The 14,212-nt window shown below is 43.9% G+C and overlaps 1 protein-coding gene across 3 annotated transcripts in view; it reads right to left on the bottom strand.

The window, feature by feature from the left end:
- The window catches only part of CTNS (cystinosin, lysosomal cystine transporter), a 397,045-nt gene that overhangs the window by 195,215 nt on the left and 187,618 nt on the right, over nucleotides 1-14,212 (bottom strand). The gene's annotated exons all lie outside the window — the stretch shown is intronic.

Here is a 14,212-nt window from a genome sequence, read left to right as displayed (position 1 = left end):
ATGAAATGTGCGATTATTCCCTGAGGCAAAGCCCAGATGGCTGTCTCTTTGCACAACCAAATGTTTGGCATTCTCCTTGTACTAACTGTTGGTTTTTCTTTACCCATACCTTTACAATCATCTCCGTATGCAACACAAACTATCTGTCCATCAGAGAAATGTCAGATCAGGATACAAATATGACGACTGAAAGTCGTCTTCGAACCCATGCTCCTACAGAAAGAACATAGGCAACTCAAGTGGTTGAAGCTAATTTCATTACCACATAAATAGGAAGATGGCTTCACCCTAAAATATACTTGCCCTTTGAGAAGACCGTGTGTAGCCAAACATCCATGATGGCTGCAACTCACTGGCTGATGTACTTCAACTCAGTATCACAGAGTTCTCACAGGCTGATGTATTTGTCACTCGGGGGAAACAATCCTTACATTAGAGTATGCAGCATTATTCCACTGCAAATGTACAAATAGTGGAGCCATCTACTGAGCCAAAAGCAAGCTGTGGTCCGCTGAGCCATAATATAAAATAAAGGCTGTAGGTAACATATACACCAAACCATTCAAGGTAGGAAGGCATACGCCACGCTTATGTCCAGGGAAGGAGTTTCCCATCTCCTAGAGCGCACATTCCCTGAAAACCCCAGACAGATAAACTATCAGCTGCAAACGGATCCATATGTGGCTACTTCCACATGTAGAAAGGGATTCAAAGTCTTACTTGAAGACAGCTGTCGTTTGATGACAGTTTTTGCATGAATAATGATTTTCCCTGCAAAATTAACTACACACATGCGGTTTACCCTTCCGCGGTCATATACTGAATGGCAGAGGTGATGTCTGTCAGGTATAGGAACCTCTCTTTCTGTTCTGGGGGACCAGATTGATGTGGTGTAGGCTTGAGTTTTCCGACTCTAGCAATTGTCCTTCACCTCACAAACTGGTAAAAAATGGAGGAGGCTGTTGCTACCTGAAATTGACAGAATGGCTGTGGCCAAAATCCTGGTATCTTTTGAGGTTACAACACCAGACCGTGTCAAACATTCTGCCTCACTATAGGCCTAATAGATAAACGCGTTTGCACACATAAATTTGATATTTGATATTTGAGGGGGTATTTCTAAAGCGCAGCGTTCGCTCCGGAGGGAGCATCATGGCGCTGAAATTCCTGAAGGCCCAGTCGTGGTAGCAGTAGGAGGTTAGATGGCAGCTTTAGTGAAGTCGTCGGGAAGGTTAAAGATCCAAGTCTTTAGAAGTTTTCTGAAAGGTTTCTCAAGGGCTTGTTGTCTCAAGTATTTGGGCATGCTGTTCAATGGCCAGGAAGCTTAAAGTTTTTCCACCTTTTGTCTTCAAGTTGTACCTGGCGGGGGACATGAGGTTGTCCTGGGCAGAACGGAGAGATCGACTCGGGTTGTAGTGGGGGAAGCGTCTGGTTAGATATTTTGGGCCAGTTGTGTTAAACGCCCGAAAGGCGATGGTAAGTATTTTGAAAAGTATTCTTTTGTGGAGGGGAGCCAATGCAGGGATCTTAGAGCTGCGGAAACAGATGATTTTCGGGGCAATTTTAGGACCAGTCGGGCGGCCGTATGAAGAACACTTTGAAGTTTGGTCAGTGTGGACTTTTTTGTCCCTGCCAAGAGGCCGTTACAGTAATCTAGGCGTGAGATTATGAGGGCTACTGTTACTGTTTTCCTGGCGTCAAGAGGAAGAAAGTCGAAAAACTTTCTTAGCGATTTTATTATTCCAAAGCATCTGCCGGCAACATTCCTGGCGTGCTGGTCGAATGATAAGTCAGAGTCGAATAGTACACCGAGGTTCCTAGCTGTTGTTACGGTCTGGGGAGGGGCAACAGAGTCATCCGGCCACCAGAGGGCTGGGCAGAAGGAGGTGTTCTTTCCGATGGGGAGGATCTCTGTTTTGCTAGAGTTACATCTGAGATGGTTAGTGTCCATCCAGTGGAAGACCGCTGTTAAACAGTTTTTGAGATTGAGCTCGGCTTTGGTTGAGTTATCCTCTAGGGGTACGATCAGCTGCGTATCATCAGCATACGATGTTACCGGTATGCCGAATGATTCAATCAGGGATAGGAGTGGGATGAGGTAAATATTAAAAAGAAGGGGACTCAGGATGGACCCTTGAGGTACTCCGGAGGAGACCTTTTTCTCTTTGATAAGGTAAGGGCCAAGAGCGACAGTTTGGGACCTGTCGGTAAGGAATGATTTTATCCACGATAGGGCTGTTTCCGAAATCCCTATGTCCATCAATCTGTTGATCAGGATGGAGTGGGATATGGTGTTGAACGCTGCTGTGAGGTCGAGAAGTATGAGAATAGCTTTCTTCCTCTGGTCTTGCAGCGTCTTTATTGTATCTGACAATTCAATCAGAGCTGTTTCGGTCGAGTGTTTGGGAGGGAAACCAGATTGTTGCGGGTGGAGTATATTATGAGCTTCCAGATAAAGTTTGAGTTCTCTGTAGACCAACTGTTCGGTTATTTTTTCCAGAGCCGGGAGAAGTGTGTTCGGGCGGAGATTGGTCAGGTCCGACGGGGATTTGTTAGCCTTCTTCATGAGAGGTTTGACTATACCCTTTTTCCATAGGCGAGGGACAGATCCGGTGCTAAGCGACGAGTTGACTATGTCGTTAATGATTGGATTCACCACGTCTATGAGTTGGTGGGAGAATCTTGGGAGGGCAGGGGTCGGAAGGGGAACCAGACTTACATGTTAGGATAGCTTCTCTGGTTTGAGCCAAAGTGAGAGGGGTGAAATTTTTAAGGCTACCAGCTAGGGATTCTAGTTGATCAGGAATAGGAGCCCCTTGAGATGTTTGTGGAGGGGGGAAATTAATTTGGATGGAGGCGATTTTTTCGTCAAAGTAGTCTGATATTTTGTCGCAAAGGTCTTGGAATGGGGGGATTTCGGGTTGAAGTGCTTTGGGCTGGGTGAACGATTTTACTATTGAGAACAAAGTTTTTTGTTTCTGACTGGCTTCTTTAATGGCGTTGACGTAGAAGATTTTTTTAGCGGATTTAATGTTAGAAAGGTAGTTTTTCCTTAGTTGGATATACGAGAGACGGTCGTCGTTGTCATATGTTCTGCGCCATTTTCGCTCAGCTTTCCTGCACAGTAGGTGAGCGGTAGCTAAGTCAGGGGTGAACCACGTGGCGTTGGTTTTGTTTTTTTTATGAGTTCTACAGAGACGATTGGTAGGGTTCCGGTTTTTAATTTCTTGTGAAATCCAATTATGGAAAAGGTTTGGGTCAAGTTCGATGTTACCAGATAAAGCGGGGGACTGAGAATGAAGAATGGGGTTAAGCGTAAGGTTTTCTTGGACTTTTTTCCAGTTGACGGAGTTGTCACGATGAGGATTTGTTTTACTGACGGTTTGTGGGCGTACATTTATAATATGGAATGGGATCAGGCTATGATCTGTCCATATCTGGGGGAGAGGGGGTAGGGTGGTAAGTGGGGGGAAATTAGTGCAGACACCGTCGAGGGTATGTCCTAGTAAATGAGTAGGTGAAGTGACACTTTGTTGAAGATTGAAAATTTCGAGGGTCTGTAGAAAACTATTGGTTTGTGAGTCAGATAAGGACTCGAGGTGTAGATTAAAATCCCTGAGAAGAGTAAAATGTGGGTAACGGAGTAAGAAGTGTCCCAGAGAGTCGCTCAGTGAGTCTAGGAACTTGGAAGCATTTCCAGGTGGACGGTAGATCAAACCACCTGAGAAGGAGAAGGATTGACTGAGTTTAATAGAGAAGCCAAGGCTTTCTGTGTCTGTTAAGGGGTCTAAATTAAACGTATGACAGGTGAAGGTATTTTTCAGTATAATTGCAACTCCTCCGCCTCTTCCTTTCAGTCTGTCTTGTCTAAAGAAGGAAAAACCCTGGGGGAGGGCAATTGCTATATCCAGGTTGCTGTCTTCCGTTAGCCAGGTTTCTGTAATCATAAGACAGTCAAGATCAGAGTCTAGGATGAGGTCGTGTATGTCTTGGCTATGCTTACACATAGACCGGGCATTTATCAAACCACCTTTAAAGGGCGGCAGGGAATCCTTGGGGAGGGGTAGGGGGGTGAAAATGTGGGCTGGGTTTATAGTGGAGGACCAGCGGCAGTGCTTGCAGCAGAACGGGCCGGAGAAATTTGACAAGTCAAGTTTGCAGGAGCAGTAGTTGTTACCCCGTAGTAGGTGGAGGTCGCTAGGAAGGTACCTGATGTGCGTGGTGGTTTGTGCAGAGTTTCCTGCGCCTGTCGCGGTCTTGGCGCGGACGGGCGCAGACGGGCTTGCCTTAGGCGCTCCCGCTGCACTCGTCCGCTGCGCTTCCTGTGCATGCACATTTCTAGCAGATAGGGGGCGTGGCCTAAAGGGGGCATGGTCAGCGCGCACGCCTGGGCTGATGGCGGCCGCTTAGGAAGTAAGAAGAAGGCGCGACAGCTTTCCAGATCAGCTGTGCGCTACAAGCGAAGAATGCAAATTAGGAAAGCAGTATTTAAAAATACAAGAGTAAGTGACACCACACAAGATTCTAAAGTTTTAAAAAGCAGTGTGAATAAGATTTCACTCGTACCACCAGCTCCCGGCTTCCGCCTCAGGACTGGGTCAGGAGGTTACTGTCAGACGCTAGTTTTCAGCGTGTATATAGGCAGATAGGGGGCGTGGCCTAAAGGGGGCGTGGTCAGCGCGCACGCCTGGGCTGATGGCGGCCGCTTAGGAAGTAAGAAGAAGGCGCAACAGGTTTCCAGATCAGCTGTGCGCTACAAGCGAAGAATGCAAATTAGGAGAGCAGTATTTAAAAATACAAGAGTAAGTGACACCACACAAGATTCTAAAGTTTTAAAAAGCAGTGTGAATAAGATTTCACTCGTACCACCAGCTCCCGGCTTCCGCCTCAGGACTGGGTCAGGAGGTTACTGTCAGACGCTAGTTTTCAGCGTGTATATAGGCAGATAGGGGGCGTGGCCTAAAGGGGGCGTGGTCAGCGCGCACGCCTGGTCTGATGGCGGCCGCTTAGGAAGTAAGAAGAAGGCGCGACAGCTTTCCAGATAAGCTGTGCGCTACAAGCGAAGAATGCAAATTAGGAGAGCAGTATTTAAAAATACAAGAGTAAGTGACACCACACAAGATTCTAAAGTTTTAAAAAGCAGTGTGAATAAGATTTCACTCGTACCACCAGCTCCCGGCTTCCGCCTCAGGACTGGGTCAGGAGGTTACTGTCAGACGCTAGTTATCAGCGTGTATATAGGCAGATAGGGGGCGTGGCCTAAAGGGGGCGTGGTCAGCGCGCACGCCTGGGCTGATGGCGGCCGCTTAAGAAGTAAGAAGAAGGCGCAACAGCTTTCCAGATCAGCTGTGCGCTACAAGCGAAGAATGCAAATTAGGAGAGCAGTATTTAAAAATACAAGAGTAAGTGACACCACACAAGATTCTAAAGTTTTAAAAAGCAGTGTGAATAAGATTTCACTCGTACCACCAGCTCCCGGCTTCCGCCTCAGGACTGGGTCAGGAGGTAAATAACACTTGGGTAAGTCAAAGTATCTAAACATGCAATTCAACTTAGTAAAATGCAAATGTTCACTCCCAAATGGATTTCTCACACACAAAAGTATACATGTATGGTATAATTTTGGCGCAATGTTATGCATCAGTAAATCTTCTCAAAGGGACAAACTATGGGCTTTACATGGTGTGAACTCCTACAATAGTTTGTGAACACTCCTAACTCGTAATTGTTTTGGTATTCTCAAATCTTTTGTATACCAACTCCCATCCTGGTAATAGTCATTGATTTACTATTTTGAAGTGCAGGAGGACATTTGTTTAGAGAGGGTCGAAAAGGAAAGGCAACAATCTCAGAATTGGTGGGGGTTTAGGGCCAGATGCATCAAAGGGTTTTGCCCATTCTGTGTTCATGCATGTGGCCCATAGTGTTGTAGGTTATTGGCTTTCCAAGTGAAGAAAAAAAATCAAGTACATTTCTGGCTGTAGTAAATCTTATGCATGCAAGTACACATAGAAGGCTGCAACAGTCACAGTACCAAAGAGTACTTTTGGAATTCCAGTGTAGATAGAAATTTGTCCAAACACAATTGTGATTATACAAAGCAAACTTTCATTATCAAATTTATTTTTGGATTGGATAAGATATGATCCGTATATCGCCACACACGTAGCAAACACAAATTCTCAAGGACTACTGTAGAACGTTCTCCTCAGCCTTTCCTGAAGTACCAGTAAAGAACAAGACGCCAGACTGCCAATCAAACTCAGAAACTGAACTGCCTGAATTGTACAGTCTTGTACCGTTTGGTAACAATAAAGGAGCTCTCTGTTGGACTTCATCCACTCAAAGAAAAAAAACCTACCCTAAGTCGAAAACAAAACAGTAGCAAAGTATCAAATATCGTCTTCACTTTAGTTTGTTCCCGGCCCTAGAAGCTTTGCTTTACAAAAGGTTAACTCCTGTCAAATGTAGATCTGGAGTTCTGCAGCACTGATCCACGATGGCAGGTGAGTATGAGAAATATACATAGCTAAAAGTCCCCAATTCGTCTACACTCTTTACACTTCTCTGAAGTAATGTCAACCTTACCACCAAGTAAATTCTCCCTCTCCAGAACAATGTCACAGCTACAGTACTGAACAGATTGGTAAAACAGAGAATGTGAAAGAACAGTGCTGTTTTAGAGAAAAGGCGGTACCCACCACCTGGCAATACAGTAAACCAAGACAGAGCAGACTGTATTAATTTCTAGTTTAGACGTGCTAGACATAATTCAGGACACAGGCTGGGACCAGTGAGAACTGTACATCACGAGGTTTGGGGTGGGCCAGAGACAAAACAATGATTTTTTGATTGAATATACAACAAATGTGTTTTAAAATGAAACCAGGTAAAAAGTGGATATTAGTAAATGTTTTTATATATATTGGCAAGTACAGCAATAAAAGTATTTTAAATTTCATGGAGGTGTCCTTGGAGAGCAATTTTATTAATTAGGTGGGTGTATATGGTCCTCTGACAGGTGTGAAACCCCCATCAAAGAAGTGGTCCTAACATGTCGAAAGTGCTGAAATGTCAGGACACACTCAGAGGAAGCAGAGATTATCTGACTATAGGGCACAAAGTGGTGTGCAATGTTTGATGAACTGTAATATTTTGAAGATCGGTGTGAGAAGTATACACTGGACTCTGTGTTTGCCTGAAAGCAATACTCATTTCTATGACATCTGCTTTGGAGATCCAACGACTCAGACACTGCTTGCATACCATCCAGACCTGGAAAAACATTGCCTACCTACAGCTCAACCCAACAAAGACATGATTCCTGTTATTTGCTGAGAACGACAAACAAGAAACAGTACAAACCAGGCTCAATGACAATACCTTGATGGTTTTGACACCTAACTTTCAATGAAAACCAAGTCACTTGGATTCACCCTAGACACTAACTTCACTCTCATGAAACACAATGTCAAGAAACAAAGAGGGCCTGATATTAGCTCGCTATTCTAAATCAAAGTGAAATCAATTGTTCTGGAAAGTTGCTGTTCAAGCCCTCTTACTGACACATCTGGATGATACTAACACCCTGCTCCATGGCTTCCAAGGCATCACAAGGGCACTCCAAAAAGACATCCTACAGGGATGTTGAATTCCTATAGCCCAACACCAGGAAATATTGTTTGGGGTCAAGGGCACCAAGTTTCCATGTGTATTTTGTCCTAGGGACAAGTAGGCCCAACCCCCTGTAGCTCAAACCCTTTGGCTGCCAGTTTGCAGTACCACATTATGGATCAGGGAAGGGCATTGTCTGTAGTTAAGGTAATAGTTTTATCCTTATGTTAATGCTGTTCAAACTTGTTTTTATGGTTCATTAATTGAAAGCCTTTATTATTAGGATGAGCGCTTTAAGAAAATGTTGTAAGCTCTGACTGCACTACTGACCGTGGTTCCAGTATAAAAACATGTATAAACATTTTCTAAGTTTAGCAATATGAGACTATGTATAATGCTCCCAGATTGCTCTCTGATTTGATGCAAATATTTGCAAAAGCCTGAAAGTAAGATTGATGATTCATTGCTTTCAAAATAGAATGTTGATAAAAAAATGAAAGCAGGAACACAACATTTCACTAAAGTACTGTAAAATTTATAAACATTTTCTAAGTTTAGCAATATGAGACTATGTATAATGCTCCCAGATTGCTCTCTGATTTGATGCAAATATTTGCAAAAGCCTGAAAGTAAGATTGATGATTCATTGCTTTCAAAATAAAATGTTGATAAAAAAATGAAAGCAGGAACACAACATTTCACTAAAGTACTGTAAAATTTCTTCGCAGCACCATTTAGTAATACGTGTTGATGTAAGCTAGTAGTTCCCAAAAATATTCATAATGGAAAATTTAGATTTTTCACAGCCTGATGGGCAGAAAATCTGGAATTTATTAAAGACACGCAGGCTAAGATTATTCAAATCTCCTTTATTGCGCAGCTCACAGCAGCAACAATTGAAGAGATCTAGCACTTCAAAAAAACATTCCAACAGAGTATATAGTCCTTTGACAAGCAGTCTTCTCCCTTATTTGTACAGCGAACAAGATAACTTTAACTTTGTTTTCAAACTTTAACATAGTCATCCGTTAGTTCTTAGAAAATTCGAATCTGAAAGACAAACAAATCCACTTTAGTTGTTTTACCCAGGGTGGGTACTTAGTGGAGGGATAATCTTAGCCTCCGTGTCTTTTATTAAATCCAGATTATCTGCCCAACAAGCTGTGAAAAATCTCCATGTTATGGCATGACACGGAGGCTAACACTATGCAAGTGTAAAGTGTGCTCAACACATTATCAATTTCGTTTGTTGCAGGTTTAAAATAACAGCTTTTGAATATACTTTCATAGGACCTGTCCGCAGCTCTATGGATGTCTTGTAGACATCCACCCAAAATGAAGGCTTTAAAAGCTGGGGCCCCTCTAAAGGAATGTGAACCAAATCTGTATATATATATATATGTATTCCTGCTTCTTTCATAACATTTTCACCCATCTAGCTAAGGTGGGTGAGGAAACTCCTCTACAAGGGGGCCTATGGGATATTAACACCTGTTCAACATTTCCTCTTAACCTTGCACGTCGTCTTTCATATTTAAACAGGAATTTCATCACACACAATCTTTAATTCAGTGAGAAAAACGGGTAAAAAAAATTACATGGTCTTAATTCATCTTTTAAAGTAAAAACAGACCCCTTACTGTTAGTAGACTGTAGTGATGATGTCTAAGGTTTTGAAGTCGGAGGTTCGCCTGAAGGATACTAGGCATAGCAAAACAGTGACTTTGTAAGAAATTTGCTTTAGGGATAACACAGAGTTCTCACCCCAGGATGTAATCAGTCGAAGGACATCCATAACATCCCACAGGGCAGTGTATTTAGCAGAAGGTGGGTTTAAAACACACATACTTCTCATTAGGTTCTTAGTTAGTAGGTTTTGACCCATGGAGGTTCCGTCTACAAGGCAATGGCCAGCTGCAATGGCTGATCTGTGGACATTAACTGTGCTGTAGGACATACCCGATTTAAATATCTCAGATAGATAGTTAATTACGTGCACTAGATCAGCTGAAACGGGATTGTAGTTCCGAAGACACCAACAAACCCATTTTTGCCAAGCCAGTCTATATGCTTTCCTTGTGCCAGGTGCCCATGTCTGAAAGTATTTGTCGAAAGTCCTGGCATCTGCCACTGTCTCCTGAAATCCTCCAGGCCATCAATGACAGAAGCCCCTGCTGTACAAGAGGGTGACATTCTCCCTGAGGACCTGTGATTACTTGTTCGAACATTGGAATTAAGATTGGTAGGTCTATACTCATTTCCATTAGGATTGGGAACCATATTTGAGACCTTCCAAGGGGGGATATTACCACTGTTATTTTCTTGTTCCTACAAACTTGTAATAGTAATCTTGGCAGCATGACAAATGACGGGAAAGCATAAGGAGTTAGTTCTTGCCAATTCTGAAGAAAGGCATCCACCCCCAAGGCCTGAGGGTCGGGCCTCTAGCTGAAAAATTTCAGTAGTTGACTGTTCAGTTTGTCCACAAAGAGATCTACCCCAAAGGGTCCCCACATCGCCTGAATGGTCAAGAAGATTTACCTGTGTAGCCTCCAATTGCTGGAATCCCTGAAATTCCTGGACAACCAGTCTGCAACCCTGTTGTTTTCGACCTGGGATATGTTTGGCAATCACTGAGATGCCCTTGCTGGGTCAGTAGGCCCAGTAATTCTTGGCTAGGTCCGATAACCCTTTGGAGTGGGGTCCCCCCATTTTGTTCACATCTGACTGTAGATACACTGTCAATGCAAAGCATGACGGAACACTTCATTAAGTTCTTCGTAAAACTGAATTGCAAAAGAGCCTGCCAGTAGTTCTAGGAAGTTGATATGCAACTCCTTCTCCTGTTCTGTCCACCGTCCTCCCGTCGATGATTCGCCGCATCTCGCACCCCATCTCGCTAGGCTCGCGTCCAACGCTATTATTATCTTTGGTTCCTCCCCAAAGATGGCTCTGCCATTCCACGCCTCTACATTCCTCAACCACCAGAGTAGTTCTTTCTACGAATCCCAAGTCCAGGATACTATCTGGGAATAAGATTGATTCAATCTCAATCCTTAGGCATTGAGTCTCTGCGGGGCCCGGTAATACAGGGGACCTGGATTGTTGAGGACAAGAGGTCTAGTACCCTTGCTAATGTTCTCAGTGGGAACCCCTTTTTCTTTAGTATTTTCCTTAACTCCTTCTGAACTTTCCTTAATTTTGCCCCAGGTAATTTTAACTCTGATTGAACTGTATTTATGACAAAACCCAAGAATTGAGTACCTTGGCTTGGATTTATGGACGATTTTGTCATGTTTATGACAAATCCTAGGTGTTCTAGAAGCTTTCTTGTGAGATCTGTTTGTTGTGATGCCACTGCCTCGGATTGGGCCATAATTAGAACGTCGTCTAAGTACAATATTAGTTTTATCCCTCTTGCTCTTAGTCATGCGGCTACTGGGTATAGGACCTTGGTGGAGTACCTTGGGGCTGATAAGAGACAGTAGGAAAGGCTGCAACACTGCCAGAGTTTGCCCTCCCACGTGAACTGGAGAAATCTCCAATGTGGGGGCCAGATAGGGATAGTGAGGTTTGCATTTATTAGGTAGAGGCAAGTTAACCAGTCCCCTTTCCTTAATATGTCCTTGAGAAGGTGAATTCCCTCCATTTTGAAGTGGGTGTAGACCACCCATTTGTTCAGTTCTTTAAAGTTTATAACAGGTCTCATCCCTTTGTCTTTCTTCTCTACTAGGAAAACATTGCTGATGAAACCCGGCTCTTTTCCCTCTCGTATTGCCTCTTTGGTGTATAGGTTTTACCTCCTTTGTCACTAATATTGAGTCTTGTTGTGAAAAGCTTATCTCCCGGGGTAACTTCCTTTGTACTGGTAATTCTACAAACTCTATCTTGTACCTTTTGACTGTATCCAGGACCCAAGGGTCCTGTCTCACCAGATTCCAGTTCCCACAGAACTAAGCTAGTCTTCCTCCCACCTTTATCGGGATATCTGAAGGGTTTTTCATAAGTCTTACCTGCTGAAAAGCCTCTTGGTCTCTGTTCACCCCTGAAGCCTCTGCCACGGAATCTCTGCCTTTGAGGGTAGAAGGACAAGTGGCCTGCAAAACCTGCCTGGGAGGATCTTGGCCCCCGTCCCATGTAGGCTCTTGATGAGCTCTGGCCGAGGAACCAACACCGTGTTCTCCCGGCCCTGCCAAAAACCTTGTAGTGGAAGACTCTTTTTATGTCCTTTTGGGATTTTTTATAGAATTAAATACTCCCACATACTTAGCCATTTCCTTAATAAATTTCTCCCAAAAAAGAAGGTCTTGGGAGGCTGCTCCCCCTTCTTTGTTAGCTAGTTCCACTAGCTTGGGGTCGAGTCCTAATAGAACACTCTTTCTTCTTTCATTGGAGAGAGCAGTGTAAGCGTTGCCGAGTAGGCAAATGGCTCTTTGCTCCCACTGGCACAGCTCTCTGGGGTCAATGGGGGCACCCTCAAGGTAGGCCTTTTCAGCTAACTCGAACATTTTGTTTAGAGGGCAAGTTATATCCAAGAGTCGATCCTGGCAGGATTTCAGGCATATGTCGAGTCCTTTCCTCGGATCTCTCATGCTTTTGGCGATGAATGCCACCACCTTATTGTCCAGGTCTGGGGTAGAGGCTAATTTGTCTGGGAGGGATGGCCGAGGGCACTCAGATCTGAGGCAAGACCTCACCTCCTTAGAAATTTCTTTGCGGAGCCTGAAGGAAAGGAATTCACCCACATATTGAGACAGGACCCACTCAGGGGACAGGGGGTGTTTCATAAGTAGTGGGTCGAACATACACTTACGAAACGAGTCTCCAATACCCATTTTTGACCCTGAGGCCTTAGATCTTCATCAGCTATGCCCACATGCCTTATCTATCCCTCTTCCTCGGAGTGGAACTCGGAGGGATAGGAGAGATTGATCTCATCCTCCAGTTCATCATCATTATCAATGGTGATGGGTAGAACTGGGCCTTGTTTGTACCCATCTGTTGTACCCAATGCACTGTCTCTGTTACCGCCACAGCATGATGTCAGTGGGTTACAGGTCTTGGCCTTTTTAGCAACCTTTGGTAGACTATCAGTTGTAGCCCTCTTCCTTTGTATTTTTTCCGCCTGTGTGGCTTGCTCAGGGTGCTCAGTAGTTGGCCAACCTTTTTTTAGAAAGGATTTCCAGCTTCTTGTTAATGGTGTCATCAAGTGACCCTATTAGCCTATCTAGGGCTTCATTAATGAGTCCCTCTAACTAGTCCTCCATGGTGCTAGTTGAGGGTTCATAGGACATAATTATTCATAATGTCAAGAATAGAGAGTTGGTGATTAGAGGCTTCTGTCCCAGTAGTCAGTCAGGTTCCAACTGTCAAAACAATTACAGTTGCCCACTTTAATAAGATGGCCGTTCTGATTGATGTAATAACTTGGCCCAGTTTGATAAAAATGGGTGCCAGGGGTTACTCAGGGCTTTTCCTCAGATTTGGGCCTGCTATTAGTGTCCATTTTCTATTTTGTCTAATGTGTGACCTTTGCCCTTCTTGAGTCTCTTCTCTCTTTTCTTTTTTTTTTAAATCAACTTTATGACTACAGCTGGATACCACTATCAGAGAGAGTTAATAGGCATTGACATGAGGAGGGGGACCCACCGTACTGCTAAAGAGGGGTAACTCACCTTTACTTTGTTAATGGTTTATTTAAAATCGGTGAAGTGAGTTTATATTTAGAATTGGTAGAGCGAATCCCTCCGTGAGCCTGTCTCCCGGCTCACAGACGTGGTTCGCCTGGTATTTGTTGTCATGGCAACCCCGCGCAGCCCTCTGTTGGAGCAGTCTGGTTGCCATGAGAGAGCGAGGACGCTGGATACGGAGGCACCACCTAGCACGGGAACAAACTTGAAAAATGCTGCTCCCGTGTAACAAACGCCTCCTTTGCTGTGTAACGAGCGCCTCCTTTGCCGTATAACGATCGCCTCCCTTGGGCCTTAAGGGGCCTAGGGAAGCTTAGAAATGAGTCAGGTGGAGGCAAAGAGACAACAAACTGACTCCAAGGAGGACAAGTACAGAAGATCCCGAAATGGAAGTGATTATAGAACACCGCAATGTGTAATGGGTATATATTAAAGAAGCAGAACGGAGGTGAGCACCCTCCGTTCTTAAACAGATACAGATATTAGTCACATGAGGAGCCACAGTGAAGTCTGCCAATACAGAGAGAGAGAGACAGAATTTTAATAAACACAAAAGGTCATGATCAACGCCAGACCAAATTATGGGCCCAATTATTAATGAATGTCTAAAAAGTGCACCCTTGGTATATGTCCTTGCATTAAGTGCAGCTATATGGCTTTTGTTAATTCCCCAAAATGTACAGAAATAGGACAAGAAATAGTACTCCTAGAAAATATTTGTGAACTACATTTTAGCATGAGCAAATCTACACATGCACATTTGCTCATGCTAAAATGTAGTGTTTACAAGTTCACTTTCCCTCCAACTACTTTTTTCCCAACTCTGGAGAATGTTTATGTCTGCCATTGTCAGGAGTAAATTTCCAACATTTCTCAGTATGGGAAACGATTAGAGGAGAGTTGTTAAA

Source organism: Lissotriton vulgaris, chromosome 2_1, assembly GCF_964263255.1.
Source record: "Lissotriton vulgaris chromosome 2_1, aLisVul1.2, whole genome shotgun sequence".
NCBI lineage: Eukaryota > Metazoa > Chordata > Amphibia > Caudata > Salamandridae > Lissotriton > Lissotriton vulgaris.
Note: the sequence above shows the minus strand (reverse complement) of the source record. Positions and strands in the feature narration are given on the sequence as shown.